At 49.2% G+C, this 17,936-nt stretch overlaps 1 protein-coding gene across 1 annotated transcript in view; it reads right to left on the bottom strand.

Moving 5' to 3' along the window:
* Nucleotides 1-17,936, bottom strand: part of EVL (Enah/Vasp-like) — a 141,118-nt gene that overhangs the window by 84,617 nt on the left and 38,565 nt on the right. The gene's annotated exons all lie outside the window — the stretch shown is intronic.

Below are 17,936 nucleotides of genomic sequence, written 5' to 3'. Positions count from 1 at the left end.
GGGAAGAGGTGCAAAGCCTGCCTGAGCTTCAGCGCTGGGGAGCTCATCCCCGGCACGTGCCCCGGCCAGTCTCACCCCGTGTCTGTCCGCCCCTGTCCCACCACCCCCACCACGTGGGAGGACTGCTTTCAGGCTCTGTCTCTGCTGGAACCTTCTCAGCACACACGTGTCAGGTCCCCCGACCCCAGGTCTGCAGCTCAGATTCCACTGCATGGTCTGTTTCTGGGTCTGTCACTGTGGGTTCTGGGAGGGGACTCACCAGGTTTGACTTCATCTTCCCCAGCGCCTGGCAGCCTGGAAGTGCTCAGCCCATGTTTATTTTCCTATGGCTTTGTATGAAGCTTTCTGGACAGTTCTTTCTTTCTTTTTTTTAATAGAAAGTGCATCCTCTTTTTTTTTTTTTTTAAATATTTACTTGAGGCACACAGGATCTTCAATCTTCCTCCGGGACATGTGTGACCTAGTTCCCAAACTAGGGATTGAACCCAGACCCCCTGCAGTGGCAGCACAGAGTCTTACCACTGGACCCCTAGGGAAGTCTCTGGACAGTTCTAACATGGGATTCTGGAAAGAGGGGTTGTTGCCGTGTGTGTGTGTTTAAGCAAAATTTCTGTGTTTAGGAAATGTCGCGCGCGTGTCATGAAGAATTCAGTTCAGTTCAGTTGCTTAGTCGTGTCCGACTCTTTGCGACCCCATGAACTGCAGCATGTCAGGCCTCCCTGTCCATCACCAACTCCCGGAGTCCACCCAAACCCATGTCCATTGAGTTGGTGATGCCATCCAACCATCTCATCCTCTGTCATCCCTTTCACTTCCTGCCCTCAATCTTTCCCAGCAACAGGGTCTTTTCAAATGAGTCAGCTCTCCACATCAGGTGGCCTAATGGAGTTTTAGCTTCATCAGTCCTTCCAATGAATATTCAGGACTGATCTCCTTTAGGATGGACCGGTTGGATCTCCTTGCAGTCCAAGGGACTCTCAAGAGTCTTCTCCAACATCACAGTTCAAAAGCATCAATTCTTCGGTGCTCAGCTTTCTTTATAGTCCAACTTTCACATCCATACATGACCACTGGAAAAACCATAGCCTTGACTAGATGGACCTTTGTTGGCAAAGTAATGTCTCTGCTTTTTAATATTTTGGAGCTCAAAAAAAATAAAGTCAGCCACTGTTTCCACTGCTTCCCCATCTATTTGCCATGAACTGACAGGACCGGATGCCATGATCTTAGTTTTCTGAATGTTGACCTTTAAGCCAACTTTTTCACTCTCCTCTTTCACTTTCATCAAGAGGTTTTTTAGTTCCTCTTCACTTTCTGCCATAAGGGTGGTGTCATCTGCATATCTGAGGTTAATGATCTTTCTCCCGGCAATCTTGATTCCAGCTTGTGCTTCCTCCAGCCCAGCGTTTCTCATGATGTGCTCTGCACATAAGCGAAATAAGCAGGGTGACAATATACAGCCTTGACGTACTCCTTTTCCTATTTGGAACCAGTCTGTTGTTCCATGTCCAGTTCTAACTGTTGCTTCCTGACCTGCATACAGGTTTCTCAAGAGGCAGGTCAGGTGGTCTGGTATTCCCATCTCTTTCAGAACTTTCCACAGTTTATTGTCATCCACATAGTGAAAAGCTTTGGCACTGTCAATAAAGCAGAAACAGATGTTTTTCTGGAACTCGCTTGCTTTTTCGATGATCCAGCGGATGTTGGCAATTTGATCTCTGGTTCCTCTGCCTTTTCTAAAACCAGCTTGAACATCTGGAAGTTCACGGTTCACGTATTGCTGAAGCCTGGCTTGGAGAATTTTGAGCATTACCTTACTAATGTGTGAGATGAGTGCAACTGTGTGGTAGTTTGAGCATTCTTTGGCGCTGCCTTTCTTTGGGGAATTAAAAGACTTTAAATTAGAAAGTTCTCTCCAGGGGCAACTGCAGGTGCCACCTCTGCGTCTGTTCCCTGCCGCCTGCCCTGCGTGTGTGTGTTGTGAGCCCCCCAACACTCCCCCACCTCGCAAATGGGTCCCAGCCGCACGCCTCGCTCGATGCTGGGGGTGTGGCAGCCTGGCTCCCGGATCCACGTTCCCCCGAAACTGCACACAACGTGTGGCCTGAGCACATTGGACTTTCTCCGCGACTGTGTTAATCATCTCCATTAATTTTTCAAAAGGGCTCCGAGTTGCCAAAAAGAGCCTTCCCTGCTCCCCCAACAGAAGTACGGGGGCTGCCTTGAGCTCGGGGGCTGCGGCTGAAGCCCTGTCACGGTATGTTCCTGCTTGGGGACCGCTGCCCACAGACTAGGGGCTTAAAGGGGGCAGAGTCTCCATGGTGTTCTTGTCAGGAACAGAAAATCAGGAGCAATTCACGGAGCGTTTGGAAACCTCCAAAAGCAGTGAAACCCAATACAGAGCAATGAGTACTGCGCAAATCTGGAAATTCCACTTGGCCCAGCAATTTCAAGTCCATTTGCTAAATGCAATAATATAACAGAGATCGGAGTTACTCTTCCTTCTCAGTTCAGGGGGACTCAGGCGCTGCAGGGTCCAAGGCCACGCCTCGAGGCACATGTGACCAGGAGCAGCAGAAACAGGGCCGGTCTGAGGAGGGATACTAGTGTAAAAGACACACCAGACTTCAATTACTTAGAACAAAAGTCATCTAATAATAGCTGATTAATAATTTCTCTGTTGATTACGTGTTGGAATTATAGTATTTTAGATACAGTACTTTATTTTTTATTTTTTAATTAATTTATTTTATTTTACAATATTGTATTGGTTTTGCCATACATTGACTTGAATCCGCCATGAGTGTACATGTATTCCCCATCCTGAAAAGATACAGTATTTTAGATATAGAGACTGCTGAAATTAATTTTATCTGTTCTTTTTACTTAACAGGGCAACTGAATATTTAAAATGCTGCACATGGCTCCCATATGCAGCTTGGGTTCTATTTCTGTCAGCCAGGGCTGCTCCAGAGGACACGCCACCACTGTTCACGAGTCTGATTGGATGCACTGTCAGTGCTTAAGGAATTGATTCCCACCTTAGAAATGTTCCACTCTCTGCAAACCAGAAGCAAAGCTTTCAGAGTTTTCTAAGACAGACATTAGCATTTTCACAAAAATAAAAAACTGTTCGCCAAAGAGTATCTGGAAAAATACACTAAGACAAATTTATCCATCAGGTCCAAATCCATGGTGCAAGCCATTTGGCGATATACGATTGAAAATGTCATATCTGGGGTATACAGCTAATAATAATTTCTCTCTAAAGACATTTACTGAGCACCTACTGCATACTGGACTCTTCAGATCTATTATCACTATTTATATTTTAAATACGAGAGAACTGAAGCTAGGAGTGACTCAAGGCCACTGGTAGGTGGCACGTCACCCTGAAGCCAGGTCATGGTACACGGCACGCTGTCCCCCCCTTCTCTCCCCGCAGCTTAATGAAGGCACAAACATCACGCCGCTAATTAAGGAAGCTATTCTGTGAGGCAGACGTGGGAGGTTATCAATCACCACGTTGAAGGAGGGCACTCAAAGCCTGTGTGAAGGGCTTGCCCACACCTCACAGATCGGCGAGCAGTCTCACACCCAGGAGTTCTGTCTTTTTAAACGCATCCTCTCTATGCTACTAAACACCACTCCCTCCTTTAATTAATACTGTGTCCTTGGTCTTGCAATTAAAGGGGACAACAGAAGGTGGACTATTATTGCCAATAATAGCCATATTCACATTCAGTGACAAAACATATACAACTATATATTATATATTCCTACATTATGAATGCAGAAGCTGAGACATAAGACAGCTGAGTGACTTTGATGAACGGAGCTACTATGGACCAAATGAGAATTAAACGTGAGGACAACAAAGAGTTAAACGGGGAAGCCTTTCCTCTTGGTCTCCAACTCCAGGGAGGGTCTGACTGACGTATGAACTTCGGTGTAGGGAGGAAAATGTCAAAGCAAAAAGCGCAGGAAGACCGATAGAAAGGGAGGGAAGGTCTGGTTTTGTTCTGCCTCGTGTGGGCCTCAGGTCCTCAGCCTCCCTGGGTCTGCACGTCCCCTCCTTACAGGGCAGGGGGCGAAGGGCAACACAACAGGAGCCGTCAGACTTGAGTCCTAGGCCCAGCCGGCTCTGCTGAGAGCTACCCTGGCGATCACGCCCAAGTTGGGACCCTTTCCCGCTCTGCTTCCGCATCTGTAAGAGGCAGCTAATTCCTAACTTGCTGAGTGTGGTGTTAATTAAATAATGTATCCTAAATAGAGCTCTTGGCACTTAGTAGCGGAATTTACAGACGCTGTCCCAGCTGTATCCTATGGTCTAGCTCTGAATGATAAACGAGGATATAATAACTATAAATTGCCCAAGACACAGAGGGTGTTCAGTAAATATTACTTCCCTTTCCCACTGGAAATGCCTCAAGGGACCCCGTTGAAAATGAAAAGTATTTAAATACTGGGTCCAAAAAAGTGGCTCCTAGCGCGATGAACCAGAGGAGAGCTCGAGTTTTTTCAGTTCTAAAGGGGCTTTTTCGTCTTCTGGAGGCACCCCCCGAGCCCTTCACAGACTGACTTCAGATGAGATCCTGAGTTCCCTGAGCATCCTATCCTGTTTTAAATGTGTCTGCATCAGTCAGTTTGGGTGGCTGTAATGAAATATTGTGGACTGGGTATCCCAGCAGTGACAATTCCCTTCCTCGGAGGAGGAGGCCGAAGTCCCGATCGAGGGTGGGCAGGCGGCTTCCTCGAGGCCTCTCCCCTGGGCAGTGGATGCCGCCCCCCCCCCCCCCCCACCCCGGGCCTCACGCAGCCTTCCTCTGTGCGAGAGCTCTCCTGGAGACTCTGCTGTTCTTAAAGGAGCAAGTCCCAGTGGACGAAGCCTCCAGCCTTATGACCAATTTGACCTTCAGTACCTCCTTAAAGGCCGCATCTCCAAATACAGTCACACTGGGGCTGAGAGCTTCGACCCACACATTTAGGGGGACACAATTCAGTCCACAAGTGTCCCAGACCACAATCCTCTGTTGGATGCCTGATAGATACAATCCGGTGAACGTGATCTGACAGTGTTGAAGATTACCAGGGTACTCAACTCCTTTAGAGGTAAAAACAGTACAGGTTTTACTCTTTTTTATTTATCTTACATGGTTTTCAATTATTTGGGTTTCTTTAGGTTGTAAGTGACAGACACTAATGGGAAAAAATGGAATCAGTTCATATAAAGCAAAAAAGAGAAGGCTCTTGGCTAAGTCTGGATTAAGCAGGATGGCACGTGGGACACACAAGCTCAACAATGCCAGAAGAATTCAGTTTCTTTGGCCTTTGCTGAACCCTACCACCCTCTCTGCCTTCATTTTCAGACGGTCTTTCCCCACATGGTAGGAAAGAAGGCTCAGTGAGTTGAGGCTTTCTTGATCCCACCAGAGAAAAGATGGCACCTTTCCTAAGGGCTCTGGCCCAGGAGGGGTCCCACGGAGGACTCAGACGTCACCCTGCACCTGAACCAATCACCATGGCAGGGGCTGGGTCGTGGCCGGCCCACACAAACTGCATGACCGGGTCAGGTGACCACGGAACAGAGTGCTAGTTCCCCTCTGCCCAACCCCCCTCTCCAAAAACGGCGGCTGCGCCCAACACAGCCTCTCTCGAGGAGTAGCAGTGCCATTCCAGGAAACAAACAGGTGTGCTAAGACATAACTTGGTGGTCTCTCGCTTTAAAACTCTCTTGGAACTTCCCTGGTGGTGCAGTTGATGGGAATCCACTTGTAACGCAGGGGCCATGGGTTTGATCCCTGGTCTGGAAAAATCCCACAAGGTACGGAGCAACTAAGCCCTTGAGCCACAACTACCGAGCCCGTGCTCCACAGCCCGAGAGCCACTGCAACGAGCAGGCCGTGCGCTGCAAAGAAGAGCGGCCCTGCCTGCGGCAACCAGCGCGCCCGTGCCCAGCAGCAAAGACCCGGCACAACCAAGAATAAACCAACCAAAGACCCAACTCTCCATCTTTGTGCCACATCTGACCCACTGAAATGACCTGAAGCTCATCTCTGTCTCTCTGGCCGGGTGCTGAAACGCAACTCCCCTTCATGGACCGCAGGCCTGTGGCGGCAAAGGGGCTTGCATCACTCGGAGAAGTGATGGGCCACACTGCGCAGGGCCACTCAGAACGGATGGGTCCCGGAGGAGGGTTCTGACAGAACGTGGTCCACTGGAGGAGGGAATGGCAGACCACTCCAGTATTCTTGCCTCGAGAACCCCGTGAACAGTATGAAAAGTCAAAAACATATGATACCAGAAGATGAGGTCCCCAGGTCAGAAAGTATCCAGTATGATACTGAGGAAGAGCAGAGAAATAGCTCCAGAAAGAATGAAAAGGCTGGGCCAAAAGTGGAAATGATGCTCAGCTGTAGATGTGTCTAGGGGGTGAAGGTAAAATCCGATGCTGTGAAGAACAGCATTGCCTAGCAACGGAATGTTAGGTCCCTGAATCAAGGTAAATTGGAAGTGGTCAAGCAGGAGATGGCAAGAGTTAACATTGACAGCTTAGGAATCAGTGAACTAAATGGACAAGAATGGGCAAGTTTAATTCAGACGAACATTATACCTACTATTGTGGGCAAGAATCCCTTAGAGGAAATGGAGTAGCCCTCATAGTTAAAAAATACAGTACTTGGGTACAATATCAAAAATGACTGAATGATCTCGGTTCAATTCCAAGGCAAACCATTCAACATCACAGTAATCCAAGTCTATGCCCCAACCACTAATGTCAAAGAAGCTGAAACTGAATGGTTCTATGAAGACCTACAAGACCTTCTAGAACTAACATCAGAAAAAGATGTCCTTTTCGGACTTCCCTAGTGGTCCAGTGGCTAAGATTCTGTGCTCCCAATGCAGGGGGCCCAGGTTCAACCCATGGTCAGGGAACTAGATCCCACACGCTGCAGTTAAGATCCAGAGCAGCCAAATTTTTAAAAAAGTAAATATATATTTTAAAAAATGTCCTTCTCATCACAGGGGATTGGAATGCAAAATCACGAAGTCAAGAGAGCCTGGAGTGCTGTAGCCCATGGGTTGCAAAGAGTTGGGCACTTTAATGATTGAATAACAACAACAGGAAACACAAGTGACTTATTTGAAGTTGATGAAGAACGCTCTGACATGTTGGCACTCCCCCACCTGCACTGGTGTGCAAAATTACAGCAAGTTTCTTCTCCCGACAGCCCTTTAAAACAGCTAGACTTTATCATGGAAACATCAAGACTAACTACATCAAGAGGCTGATATATTAGAAATCCCTTAGAAAAAGAAACCACAGATGGGCACATCTGAGAGAATCAGCAGTGCTATTAAAAAAAAAAAAGTCACCACATGCACACTGGTGAATGAAATTTACCATTTTGGAACTGTCCAAAAATTTCTAGCTGCCAGGGACATATCAGAAAAACACAAAATAAACTGCCTTAGCAGTCCAAATTGGAATACAACAAAGTGAGTGAGTCTTGATTTTCCAATTGGGTGACTTCATTAAATTTCAAAAACAGAAAACCTAGCAAAAATACAATTTAGGGGGACGTCCCTGGTGGTCCAGTGGGTTCGATCCCTGGTCAGGAAACTAAGATCCCACATGCAGCAACAATTAAGTCCACACGCCACAATGACTGAGCCTGCACACCACGACTAGAGTCCATGAGCCACAATTAAAGATCCCATATGCTTTGATAGCCAATGCAGTCAGATAAATAAATATTTTTAAAACACACAAAACACAATTTAGAAAGAAGATTCAAGAAACAAAGTCTCACAGTAAAACATTTTTCACGTGTAACACACCAGCTACAGAACCCAGAGACCTAAAAGACAAAATCCATTCATTTATCCAACAACTGTTAACTGTTCTTCAAATAGCTGGCAGACGCTGTGTTGGGTACTAAGAGTGGAAATGAACTTGGTAAACACCAATTGAAAAAAGAAAAAAACGAGTTTTACTGTTAACAAAGCATTTCTGCATATACAATCACACTTTTCCTCACAATAATATTTTACAGATAAGGCAAGTGAGACCCAAAAAGAATAAAAAATGATTTGCCCCAAATTACAATACATAGCCAGTAAGAGCAGAAGCCTGAACTCATACCTAAATGAGACTTCAAGTCTCAGGCCTTATTATCTTCTCTCATTTATGTATTTTCCCCTGAATACTTTCTTCTCCTGGCATACTGCAGTCCACGGGTTTGCAAAGAGCAGGTCACTAAAGGAGTCCCTTAGTCACTGAACAACAACAATTCTCTTTCCTCCCTCTTCTAATTCCCAGGCTCAGATTCTCCTTCCCGGACAGCAGCATTTTCCAGAGTTTAAACTAAAAATTAAGTGTTAGGCGCTATCAGTGGAGAACCTGCCTGACAGTGCGGGAGATGCAGAAATACTCGGGTTCTATCCCTGGGTGGGGAAGATTCCCCTGGAGGAGGAAATGGTAACCCACTCCAGTATCCTTGCCTGGAGAATGCCATGGACGGAGGAGCCTGGCGGGCTACAGTCCATGGGGTTGCACAGAGTCAGACATGACTGAAGTGACTTAGCATGCATGCAAATGTTAGGCAGCAAAAATCCCTTCATCAAACATCCATGAGAAACTCAGGGGCAAAATTCACACATGTAATTGCTGCCCCTGCAGAACTTATCAGAGTCTTCATGCTACTCTCCAGGGGGGATGGGCTGTGCAATTCTTATTAACCAACTGACCACAGAACTCTTCAGCCACAAAGCCCCTCGTGTGACTAAGACAGTAAAGGCACAGGTCCCAGAGTCAGATGGTGCGGGGTCAAGTGCCAGCTTGTGTGAAGCTGGACAAGCTGCGGAATAGACACGACAATGCCAGCAGACATCTCGTAGGACCCTGACGAGGAACATCCTGCACGTGTTCACGCGAGTAAAGTTCTCAGCAGGTCCCACTGATCACAGTCAGGGTTCAACAATGCGATACAGTCACTTACCAATGAAACATCGCATAAAGCACACAGAGCCAGATACCTCACAGACTTTGTTTTACAAAATTAGGGTTAGAATGATAAAAACAAGCACTGAATTTTTAGTTAGAAGACATAGATCAGATTTCCAGCTTTACCGATTAAGCAGATGTGTGAGAAAGGGATCTAACCTCTCTGAAATATAGGTGCCCCTTAGATAAAATAGTAGAAATAATGCTGAGCTTCGAGGATTGCTGGGAAAATTAGAGATGATAACAAAAGTGCCTGGAATACAGCGGGTACAACTGCACACGTGTTATCTTGTTTGCATTTGAATCCAGAAGAATCAGAAGCTTTTCATTAAAATATATAAGGACTCTTTAAACTTCACGTGCATTTTTACTAGCTCAAACCCTTTTAACTCTCTACAGCTTTGAAAACCTACCACCTGGTCCTTTCAGGCCTTTCTCCTGATCGCCTGCCCATGCACAGCAGGGCCTGCTCCCCAGATTGAGGGCCTCTCTCGAAATCCCAATCTCGCCTTCATGCTCAAAAGTGAACAGACGTCAAAAAGGCAGCAAATTGGCCTTTTTCCTGCCATTTCCCCTTCTTGGCCTATAACAATGACTGGCATATGGCAGGAGGTTTGAAATAAGTAATAAAAATGAGTAAATAAAAAGTGCGGAGAAGCCAGGCTGCATCCACTCTGCTCAAGTGTGACAGATGGAACGAAGAGGATGTTGCTCTGCCTTCAAGTATCCTCAACTGAGTCAGGAAGATGAGAATGAGAAGCATGAGCTATTAGATTGGGTGTGCGACAGCCTGAGTGCTGCATGGGAGTTTAGTAAAAAAAGGGAAAGTTTATCTGGGCCACAGTGGTCAGAAAAGGCCCTAAAGGAAGAGTCTGCAGTGCTGGGTTTTGAAGGGTTTCGTAGGAAGAAAACAATGGTTTTGACAGGGACGCAATAAAGGGACAGAGTGGGTGATTAAACAGTTAATTCCACTAGGGAATCGTAGGTAGAGAAAAAGGTATGGGAGACCCTGTGAGTTAATGATCACTCAAGAAAGCAAGTCTGCTTAACCACCAAAGCAAGCAGGCTTGCTCAGCAACAAAACCATGCAACAGAATATTGAGACGTGCCCTAAACAGTAAATAACTGATGGAATGAGACCCACCTCCTTCCCCGGGAGGGGTCAGGAACTTAATGATTCCTGGGATATGCTCCTTGGCATGCAGGAAGAAGGAAAAATATAAGGAAAGGGTGAGATGACAACGGAAACCGGGAGGTGGTTACCACCCTTCGGTGTATGTGACTGTCATTTTGCTCACGTCCATAATGCCATTGCAGTCCAGTCTGGCCATCGGGGGACAAGAAAATCCCCTGGCCGACAAGGAGGAGGAGCTGATGGTGGAAGTGTGGGGTCTACTCCAGAGTGAGGAAGAAGGTGGTCCTCTCCCCCTCCCCACTTTTCCTGTGATGATAAACCCCTGGCCCGCCTGCTTCTCTCTCATATAAGTGTCCTCTACTCACTGATAAACCCTTCCTTTCACCGAATTCTTTCTGTGCGGAGCCAGAAGAACCTACAACACTCTCCTAAGTCCCAAAACAGGCTCTGCAGTTTCAGTTGAGAGACAGGGAAGCTGAGTAGAACGTGCAGATCTGTAACTATATCCGTCTAAGGAGCAGAGGGAAGACTCCTGGGCGTTGAGGGTTAAGGGAGCGCGCGCAGTCAGGCCACAGAGGGCAGCAGCTGCAGAAGGAGCTGGACTGGCTGTGGACGGAGCTCGGTAAAGGACCGGCCCCCGAACACCAGGCCGTGTTCCTTGGCTCTCCCACCTTTCTGAGAGGCCAGGCTGTGTTCACGGTTTTCAGCCAGGGTGGGGTGAGCTTCATTCACAACAGGGACCTGATGATCGTAACGCCCCAACAAAGACCAGGAAAACAAATAGTTTTACCAAGAGCAGCACAGCGGATCTGCCTGCCTCCACTTTAGGACTCTCTACTGCTCTCACGCCTCGGTAAGTTGGTGGAAAAGGAAAATACCCAGTCTTCACTCTGGCTCCAAGGTTCATTTGACTGTGAAAGCATCTTCTCTCCAGGAAAAAGAATTTCACCCCTGAGCCCAAACATGCCTTTAAAGCGTACAGTCTGCCTGGTGTCCTGTATATCCAGTCACACAGTTTTACCCATCTCTCCCTTCTCCAGGGCATCTTCCCCACCCAGAGATCGAACCTGCAGGGTCTCCTGCGTTGCAGGCAGGTTCTTTGCGGTCTGAGCTGCTGGCTCCACCGCACACAGGGAAAGAGGAAGGACATAGCTTCTGAACAGCAGGGAGCGGGCCCTGGAGGGACACCCCCCTTCCCGCTCCACGTTCTCTTTCTTTCAAGCCTGTGCTCTGGGAGGCCCAGGGGTGCTCTCGGAGCTGGAAGAGCTCCCGGTTTCCGGTTTTCTCCTGGGCCTCCACAAGTAGACACGGGCTGTCTCTGCTCTCTTCCAGCCCTTGTGCTGATGAAGATGGAGGCCGGGCTAGTCTCTAAGACACACAGCGGGATCAATCCTGGCGTCTGGCTGGCCCTGAACTGGTGGACTGGAGTGAAAACACTTCCTCTCACCTCTAACTGGGTCTCGGATGACTTCCTGACAGCCACATGACCAATTACCAAACCCCACAGCCCACAAACCAGCAGGAGGTCAGTTCCAGACTCAGGGTTGTGTCTGGACGAGCCATGCACACTCAAGACACGTGGTTCAAGCTGCGGCCGGAGGCGCCAGGCGAACATGACAGCACACGTTAAGAGCACCTGTAGTTATCCAGGGCTCCCGATTTCCCCAAGCTCCTGCGTGGCCGTAATCTTGTTCTCTCTGAACCACTTCTATTTTCCAGGTGGACAAACTACATCCCAGTGAAGTTAAATGGCCAATCAAAGGTAACACAGTATCATCAAAACCTAGCGTCTGCAGGTGCCTGAGTTCGGGTTCTCCCCGAACTCAGCTAGGGCCGGGAAGCACTGGTGGGCTGGGGAAAACAAAACAAAACACGCGTGCACGAGCTCCTCTTCTGAGCACCGGGACTAGGCGGGTGTGAGGAGTGACCTGGGCTCCGTGCTTCCGTTTCGGCGGCCCGCCCAGGAAGGGGCTGTTACGGAGGACCTCCGGGTTGAGGTCTCCGGTGGCTTCTGATGCCCGAGCGAACTACCCCGGGAGGGACCCCACCACATCCACGACTGCCCCTTCTGGCTAGAACGGTGCCCTCCACCGAGCTCCCACCCGTAATTCCCTCTGCCGCCCCCGGAAGGGAGCTCACACCCTCAGCCTGTCGTGTCAGCTCAGCAGACAGCCACTGCTTCTGTCGGTCTCGGGGATGCAGCGACGTGACCCGGGCTAGGGACGAGGGAGGCGGGCGCCGGGACAGCTCCGACACTTGGTGATGGGCTCCGGCTGCGCTCTTATCATTAGCCAGAGAGCACGCAGGCCCAGTGTGTCAACTGCAGGGAACTTAATTAATCTCTCAGCCCAGTGAATCTGTGCGTCAACCAAGCCAAGATCCAGGCTCTCGGCTGATTAGTCACATCACGGTCGGTTCACTGTGTCATAAACATTTCGGCAGCAAACAGGATTATTGTCCAAGGACTGACTGCTGGAACTCTGCGTCTGAATGCCAAGGAGACGGGGGCAGGAGAGGCGTTCCTCGTCCTAAGAGGGGTCAGGGCTCTTTCCTGGCTCCTACGTGACTTCTAACCCAGGATGAGGGTCTGAATTAAATGCCCTCCTGCTTAAGGTAAGTTAAAGGACTGAATTTATTGAATATCTACTAAGTGCCAGCGTGCATGTGTGCTAAGTCGCTTCAGTCCTGTCCGCCTCTTTGTGACCCCATGGGCTGTAGCCTGCCAGGCTCCTCTGTCCATGGGATTCTCCAGGCAAGAGAACTGGAGTGGGTTGCTGTGTCCTCCTCCAGGGGATCTCCCCGACCCAGAGACTGAACCCCAGTCTCTTATGTCTTCTGCAATGGCAGGTGGGTTCCTTAGCACTAGGGCCACCTGGGAAGCCCAGTAAGTGCCAGGAGCCCTGCCAAATGCTTCATATAAATGATCTCATTTAATCAACACAGGCACTCTAGGAGGTAGGTAATACCCCCACATCTTATAGACTAGCAAACTAAAGCAGGAAGAACTGAAATAACCTGTGCAAAGTAATAAGCCAGCACTGCAAAACGTGTGGCTTCCCACAAATTAAGACGCACACTCCCTAAAGGTGAAAAAGCAGTGACCTTCAGGGCAGAGAGAAGTGACCATCGTGAGAAAGACAACCAGACCGGGTTATTGCCCTGAAAAGAATGAGGAAAAGCCTTCTCCTCAGGTTCCATCAGCCGCCATCGGGCTAGGAGCACAGCACCGCGGCTCCCAGGCCTCAGCTCCTGCACGGCTGCCAGCAGTCCCTCCTTTCTTTCCGCTGCCTCCCTTCCAAATCCGACGCTGCTCTCAGACGTGCTCCAGAGACGCCTCCTCCTGCAAGTCTCCCTAGTGTTCACGGCGGCAAAACCTCGCCTTGTCCTCCTCCCAGCCCACAGCACCCTATCTGAAGCCGTCTGGAATCTCTCCTGGTTTTCCCTGGGTTCGTTTTGTCTTTGGCTACCCTCACCCCATGCTTTTGATGTTGGTTCACCACCTTCCCAGGACTCAGGATGACACAGATTTGCATCTTCTACTTAATAACCTCAGATACGCAGATGACACCACCCTTATGGGAGAAAGTGAAGAGGAACTGAAGAGCCTGTTGATGAAGGTGAAAGAGGAGAGTGAAAAAACTGCCTTAAAATTCAACATTCAAAAACTTAAGATCATGGCATCCGGTACCATCACTTCATGGCAAATAGATGGGAAAACAATGGAAACAGTGAGAGACTTTATTTTCTTGGGCTCCAAAATCATTGCAGATGGCGACTGCAGCCGTGAAATTAGAAGACGCTTGCTCCTTGGAAGAAAAGCTGTGACCAACCTAGGCAGCATATTAAAAGGCAGAAACATTACCTTACCAGCAAAGGCCTGTCTAGTCAGAGCTGTGGGTTTTCCAGTGGTCAAGTACGGACGTGACAGCTGACCATAAAGAAGGCTGAGCATCGAAGGCTGATGCTTCTGAACTGTGGTTTCAGAGAAGACTCTTGGCAGTCCCTTGGACTGCAAGATCAAACCAGTCAATCCTAAAGGAAATCAGTCCTGAATACACATTGGAAGGACTGATGCGGAAGTTCCAAAGCTCCAATATTTGACCACCTGATGTGAAGAGCTGGTTCATTAGAAAAGACCTGATGCTGGGAAAGATTGAAGGCAGGAGGACGAAGGGACAACAGAGGATGAGGGCGTTGGATGGCATCACTGACTCAATGAGACATGAGTTTGAGCAAGCTGTGGGAGATGATGAAGGACAGAGAAGCCTGGCATGCTGTTGTCCATGGGGTCAGGACATGACTGAGTGACTCAACAACAACAACTGATGTTCAGCAAGTGGTTTGTTAGGTGAACAGATATCCTAACAGCAAAAAGGCCCTCCCGCCTCCAACAAGGCACCACACAGGTCTCTGAACCTACACAGCTGGAGACTCTTGTAATCATCCTAAGTAACTAGCAAGTCACACAGACCCAAGCTGGTCTCTTGTTCTACAGCTCCTTCCTCTGGGTCATGAGTGCAATTAAATCTTTCCTCTAATTCAGTTTTATTTTGTTGTTTTCCATATAAGAGACCACAATGCTAAGCAAAGAGAAACGGGGGATGGAAACAGTTTTATAAAGCAGAACCTTAACCGGGTAACGTTCAAAAGTACAAGCATTTATCACAGTGTTTTATCATTTACACACTGCTTTCCAGTATGTTATCCTCAGAACAGCCCTCTTCCTCTCTGTGAGGTAGCTAAGAGATGAGATGGAATGACTTTCTCAAGGTCTCAGCTTTTACATCCACACTGTATGGACTGGACTGGAGTCTGGTTCCACAACATCGCTTCTCCTTGAGTGAAACTCAGCAACTGTGACATTTATTTATTTATTTATTTAACAATGGAGGATAGGCCGGCATTTTTTACATGTATCTGTGTTGCCATCCTACAGTTAAATTATTTGTCTCCCAAAATAACTTTTGCTTGTGGCTAGTCAGACCAGCAGCAGGTGAAACTGTCAAGTCAGTGAGACTTGTCTGTCCTTTCATCTCTGCTGCTCTACTCTTCCCTCCCTCCGCCTGTCTCCCCACATCCTCCAACCAGGTGTCCCTACCGTCCCCTACTAGGGGCCTGTGTGCTAGGAGGCCCCGGGGGGTCGGACAGCGCCCCCCCACCGTTAGAAACTATGACTTCATTCAGTTGAAGTTACTCTAATGGAAGTACTGGGGCTTCCTGGGTGGCTCAGTGGTAAAGAATCCGCCTGTCAATGCAGGAGACGCAGGTTCGACCCCTGGTTCGGAAAGATCCCCTAGAGGAGGAAATGGCAACCCGCTCGGGTATTCTCACCTGGAGAATCCCAAGGACAGAGGGGCCTGGCGGGCTACAGTCCATGGGGTCGCCAAGCATCAGACACGAGTGGCACCTGAGCACAAACAAGCCCTGCGAGAGGGGATTCTGGGTTAACAGCTGGTGCTGCGGTACGATGATCAAGACACGCCTCCTGGCCTCAGAGGGCTCATCCTTCAGTAGGGGAGAGAGACGGGAAAGAAACTTACAGTTACACTGTAGTAAGTACCACACAGATACGCGAGGAGGAGCCAGGAGCTGGAGAGCTGGGAGGCTGGCTCGAGGGCCAGTTGGTTCCGCCCTGCGAGCGACCCTCTGCTCCTTTTCTGCCCCCCACCCTCCCACACCTGGGGAGGTGAGCCGAGCGCCTGAGCTACCACGGGCTCTGGACTCAGAGGAGGGACTCAGCAAGGCCGTGCTGGCTGGGAGACACAAGGTCACTTCACGGGATGGCGTTCTCAGCGCAGGGTAGCTGAGAAAGGACTGAAGTGAAACTGGCCAGACCCCCACAGCCGGGTGGCTTCAGGCAACCTCTCTGAGCTCTGCTCTCATCCCTCATTCACTTAGCAAACGCTATTTCTGCACTGGAGGTATGTGTTTTGGGACTGTCCGTGTCCCCACAGAATGACACTCGGATTCAAGTTACGAGGGGCAGAGCAGGTAGGAGATGATCTAGCTTCTCCACCGCCCCCTCCCCTGCCCAGCACCGACTCAGCGAACGTGAGCCTGAAACTCCGGCAGACAGTGAAGGACAGGGAAGCCTGACCGGCTGCAGTCCGCGGGCTTGCAGAGCTGGGCATGACGTAGTGACTGAACAACAACAGTGTTTCTTCAAGAGACTGCAGGACCCTGGGCAACGAGAGGCCCTGAGCTGGCATGGGCTCTGGACACCGGGCGTCTCTTGGTTCGTGAACTTCAGGGCTTCCTGATACCACTCATTTTAATTCATTTCAACATTCCAGTGAAAGGGCAAGAAAAGCTGTAACACTTCCTAAGACTAGATGTAAATCGAATTGTCAAAGAACGAGTCTGACTTTGAATCCCATCCTTCCATAATAATGTTTTATTTAAAAATAAAACACAACAGACTCAAAATAGTAACCTCCCATTTTTACGTGATCGACACATTCCAACTGTGGATTATAAAGCCTGGAGTTGGTACTGGAAATAAACACAACAAGGAGCAGGGATTCTGAGAAACAGGGGCTTCTGATTTGGGTTCCATTCTCATCTGGGGGACCATGAAACTGAAAGTCACATTTCAGACTCTTTCTTCTGGGGTTGGTAAGGGCAGGCAGTCCCTGCTCAGGATCTAGGGATGGAAGAAAACCAGACAGTGTTGTACAAAGCCGTCTCCAGAGGGGCTCAGAGGACGGTCTCTGCGGGGTGTGGGGACAGGTAAGTGCTGACTTAAACTATTACTTCAGCACATCTCTCACCTACGAAGTTTTTTTTTTTTTTCAGAAGCAAAACCTCAAATGCAGTGTGTCTCCCAGCACAGCCAGCTAGAGCGGCTTGCCTGGTGTGAGGACAGCACGGTCTTGAAGCCAGGGGAAGCAGGGAAAGGCCCTAAGCCGCAGGGAAATGCTGGCCCAGCCTCACGTCTCCATGTCCCCGCAGCCCTCCAGGCTTGCACCCTGACCCTGGGGAGTCCTGACCACTGTCACCACGGTCTAGAGTGAGGTCATGTCAGAGATTCCTTATAAAATGAGGTCGGAGTTCTCTGGCGCTCCATCAACAGGGGTGTGCTGTGGACACTTCTCATTTTTCTCAGGAGGTCAGATGTCCACTTTTCGACACGCTCTTCTGAACCGGCACCAGCAGGCACTCAGCAGGCATCCCAGGCTGGCACCGAGCTAGCCAGAGAGCTTGCTTGCTTTTTCATCTGTCTTAAGTCCTCCTGAAAATGACTGTGTCCACCACTTACTAAGGCCTTACTGTTTCTCCAGCAGCCTTAGGCCCTAAGGAATCAAAGTTAGAAGCAGCCGGGATTGACAGACCGGATTAGAACTCACAGTCCAGTAGGGAAAGAGGGCATGTAAACGTGTCTGTCAACCAGACTTCCTGTTCAAATGAACGTGGCCTTGGCGCCCTCAGAGCTAGGTGTGCGTATGGAGGGCTGTGTCCACAGATAACCTGATGGCGCCCCCCACGGTCCTCTCCTTTTACACTCACGGAACAGTTCACGGCAGCACCAGAAGCACAGACCAAGCTTCACGGGTGCTCAGCCCAGCATTCCTTTCCAATGTTCTCAGGCCTCCCCGAGAGAAAGGCAGCTGAGACCGCGTGGCCCGAGTGTGATCTCCTCATGAGTGCCCCCGACCCCACCCCACCCCACCCACCTGCCTGTACCTGAACTGCTGTTTCTGATTCCAGCTGTACCTCCGACTTCCTATCTCAACGATAGTCTGTCCGCTTTCCCTAAGCCAATGGTTCTCAAAGTATGGTCCCCAGAAAACCTGA

Source organism: Muntiacus reevesi, chromosome 15, assembly GCF_963930625.1.
Source record: "Muntiacus reevesi chromosome 15, mMunRee1.1, whole genome shotgun sequence".
In the NCBI taxonomy this organism is placed as follows: Eukaryota; Metazoa; Chordata; class Mammalia; order Artiodactyla; family Cervidae; genus Muntiacus; species Muntiacus reevesi.
Note: the sequence above shows the minus strand (reverse complement) of the source record. Positions and strands in the feature narration are given on the sequence as shown.